Source organism: Lactuca virosa, chromosome 6, assembly GCF_052849685.1.
Source record: "Lactuca virosa cultivar CGN04683 chromosome 6, Lactuca_virosa_CGN04683_v6, whole genome shotgun sequence".
In the NCBI taxonomy this organism is placed as follows: domain Eukaryota; kingdom Viridiplantae; phylum Streptophyta; class Magnoliopsida; order Asterales; family Asteraceae; genus Lactuca; species Lactuca virosa.
The window spans coordinates 28081890-28085609 of NC_136431.1; the positions used below are offsets into that span (position 1 = coordinate 28081890).

The window sequence follows — 3720 nt, forward strand, 5'->3', positions numbered from 1 at the left end:
TCTAGTCTTGCAAAACTAGAGAAAACCCTTCCTTTTATTATTTTCTTTTTACATAATTCTAGTAGTTAGTTTAATATGTCGTTCCCTGTGTTCGATACCCTGCTTGCTTAATTATACCACCAATTGACAGGTACACTGCCTTTTGTGTGTTAAATTTATATTTAAAAAGTAGGATTAAAACTAGTTGGTTTTACACACATCAACTTTTTGCCGCCGTTGCCGGGGAACGGTTCTAAAATTTAATTTGATTACTAGTGTTATCGATCCTTTGTGTGAGATCTTTCTTGCACAAAGTTACTGTTTTAAGTAGATTCAGAATTAGGATCAATTTTCATTTTCTAGCTTTTAGGAATTTCTGTTTAAAATTTTTTTCTGTTTAAGCAGTGAACTCGCCGAGTCCCTACGAACAGTCTCGACGAGTCCATCGCTCAAACAGTAATTTCGTTTTTATTTTATTTTTGTTCTTTTTACGCGTTTTTCTTGTTTTGGTTTCAGGTATTATATGACCAGAGGAGGAGGTACACCTTTGGTTCCTCCACTTGAAGACCCAGAATCCGCACTTAGGAAAAACAAAGACAAAGTACTTGAAGACACTAACCCGCCAAAGAAATCGCCGTTCAAGGACCTCAAACCAGTCTTTGGGAAGAAAAAGAACAAAAAAGCAGGTGAGTCTAGCAGTCAAAAGAGCGAAGGAAACAACCTTGGAAATCTTGGAGACGATACATTCCATAAAGAAACCGAATTAGAGTACGAGTACAATTCAGAATACGAAGAAGGAAGCGACATAGAGGGCGAACTAGCTGACAACATGGCTAACATCGATGAAGTTCCCATGGAAGAATGGAAGAAAAGGATACGTGACGATACCGGACCGGGACTTGTGCAACCCGCACTTCCCGCGACTGCCACCTTTGAACTCAAAGGCCACATACTAGCTCAACTTAAGGAGATCCCATTCTACGGGAAAGATCACGAGTACGCATACAAGCACTTAGACGAGGTCAACGACATTTCCGACTACTTCAATGTTACAAATGTGGGTCGCGATACCGTTCCGCTTCGTATGCTACCAGTCACGTTTAAGGGAGCTGCGAAAGATTGGCTCAAATCACTTCCCCCAGGATCCATCACCACCTGGGCCAAGATGAAGGAAGAATTCATTGATCAATTTTGCCCTCCCTCAAATATAGCTAAGTTGAAGAAAGCCATAGCAAACTTTGAGCAACAAGCTGGAGAGTCCTTATACGAGGCGTGGGAGAGATACAAAGGTTTACTAAGGAATTGCCCACATCATGATCTTAATAGCCAACAAGAAGTCTCCATTTTCTATGATGGAGTAAATGTGACCACAAGGCAACTTCTTGACTCGCAAGGACCGCTCACGAAGAAAGCACCCCCAGTGATAAAGCAACTAATTGAAGAATTCTCTAAACACTCTAGAGAATATCATAACCCAAGGAATGAACTAAGCCGGGGGTGGTGAATTCTATTACTGATGATATGGCAGCAATGATGGCAAAATTGGAAAACATGGATCGAAGAATGACTAAGATGGACCAATCCATCCATGCCATTAGAGTGGGATGTGAAAATTGTAGAGGGCCTCACCTTACTAAAGATTGTGACCTTGACAAGAACGGGAACCAGAAAGTACAAGTATGCTATTCAAGTGGTGATAGGTACGATGACAATTGGCGAAAACCCAAGAAGGAATGGCTCCTGTATGATGAGTACAAAAAGGCAAAGGAGGAAAAGTAAAAACAAAAAGATAGAGGCTTTTATCAAAAGGAGGAACCGGTGCAAGAAAAGAAATCAGATTTTAAAGACATGCTCACGAGATTTGCAGCTGCATCCGAAAAGAGACACAATGATACCGATGATGCAATAAAAGAACAACGAAATATGTTAAGGGAGCAACAAGGCATGATTAGAGAGCATCAAACTATGATGATAGATCAACAAGCTATGCTTAGGAATCAGCAAGCTTCCATTCATAACATTGAGAAGCAGCTAGGTCAGCTTGCACAACAAATCAATCATAGAGCACCGGGTGAACTTCCAAGCAATACCGAAAAGAATCCAAGAATGGCACATATAAATGCTATTACAACTGATTCTGAGAAAAGTTTTGTTCCTCTGACCCCTATCCAGAAGGATGCTAAAAAGGTGCAAGCAGAAGAGGCAGAAAAATCGAAGTTGGCAGAACCCGACTCGACTCGCCGAGTCCCATACAAGGACTCGACGAGTCCACGACCTCTTGATAAAACCAGCTGTCTTTTGAAACCTTACCGGCCTCCCTTGCCATTTCCAAGCCGAGCCATACCTAATGAGCAGATCCAAGGGTATAGAAAATTTATGGAGCATGTAAGGGCCCTCCAAGTGAACATTCCATTTGTTGAAACGATACTTCAAACGCCTAAATATGCATGCTTGCTTAAGGGTCTCTTTACAGCTAGAAAAGATATGGCTGAAGTCGCTGAATTAGTATTGAGTGAGTTGCCAGAGAAGAGGGGCGATCCAGGTAGCATTACCATATCTTGTCAATTTGGAAAAATAATTACCACTCGAGCGTTGACTGATTCGGGGGTGTCACACCCCGGCCGTCGGCGGAAACACCGGGCAGTGTAACGTCATTTCCCGTATCATAATTATCAACTTCCTGAAAACACATGCATTTTAAAATACGTCAGCATAAAGTTGGTGAGTCCACAGGTTTTGACTCCATATAAAAATAATACATTTTCCAAGTTCAAAAGTATAGTTTTGAAAGTATCATTTTGACTCTCAAACAATTAATATATATATATATATATCCTAGGTATAATGGTTTACTTACCAAATAAGTATATACCTGTAAGTCATATATATTAGAAATATAAATGTTTGTAATTCCATACAAACTAAGTTGCTACGTATAAATCTTATTTCAATTCTATACGAGTAAGTAGAATAGGTATAGTTATCTACTTAATATACAAGTAGTACCTAGAGTATAAGTAGGGGAAACTTATACTTAACATTAATACTTGTATACGACAAAGTATAATGTTTCTAACAAGTTGCTACCATGAGTCTGTAACCGCTGCTTGACAACAAAACCTCTGACAAAACCCACTCATGATTTCCATGAAGAAAACCCACTCATGATTTACATGAGGAAAACCCACTCATGATTTCCATGAGGAACACCGAACGCTTCATCGACGCCGGAACAATAACAAATAAAAGGAACGGATCATCACTCGCTTGTCTTGGGTTGTAATTAACAACCACGAGTGGGGTCGTCAACCCGTATCTTATTCATACACGACTTCCTCGCTCACACGAGATTAACGGTTACAGGTCAGAGGACTTCCACTAAGATCCCCAATCTTAGTTGATGAATGAGGTAGCTCATGTAGACTTTGACAGCGTTCTATAGTCCTAACAACAAAAGCATTTTCATGTCCAAAACCCTAAGTTACTAGACTATGCTTTTAAACATTACTTCTAACTTCATAACATTTAGGCAGTATAACAACTATAACCTGAAGAAAAACCAGGTTTTATCTTGACATAAAACCAATAACAACAACAACATATAACATACCAAGTTTTATCGTGTCATAAAACTAACAATAACAACATATAGCATATCAAGTTTTATCTTGACATAAAACTAACAATAACAACATATAGCATATCAAGTTGTATCTTGACATAAAACCAATAATAACAACA

The 3720-nt window shown here is 39.2% G+C and overlaps 1 non-coding gene across 1 annotated transcript; it reads right to left on the reverse strand.

Annotated features, from left to right (window-relative positions):
* Window positions 1-1192: 1192 nt before the first annotated feature.
* On the reverse strand, window positions 1193-1299 carry LOC145123017 (small nucleolar RNA R71). The gene has a single exon (XR_013714897.1). It is a non-coding gene; the product is annotated as a small nucleolar RNA R71 (small nucleolar RNA).
* Window positions 1300-3720: the final 2421 nt, after the last annotated feature.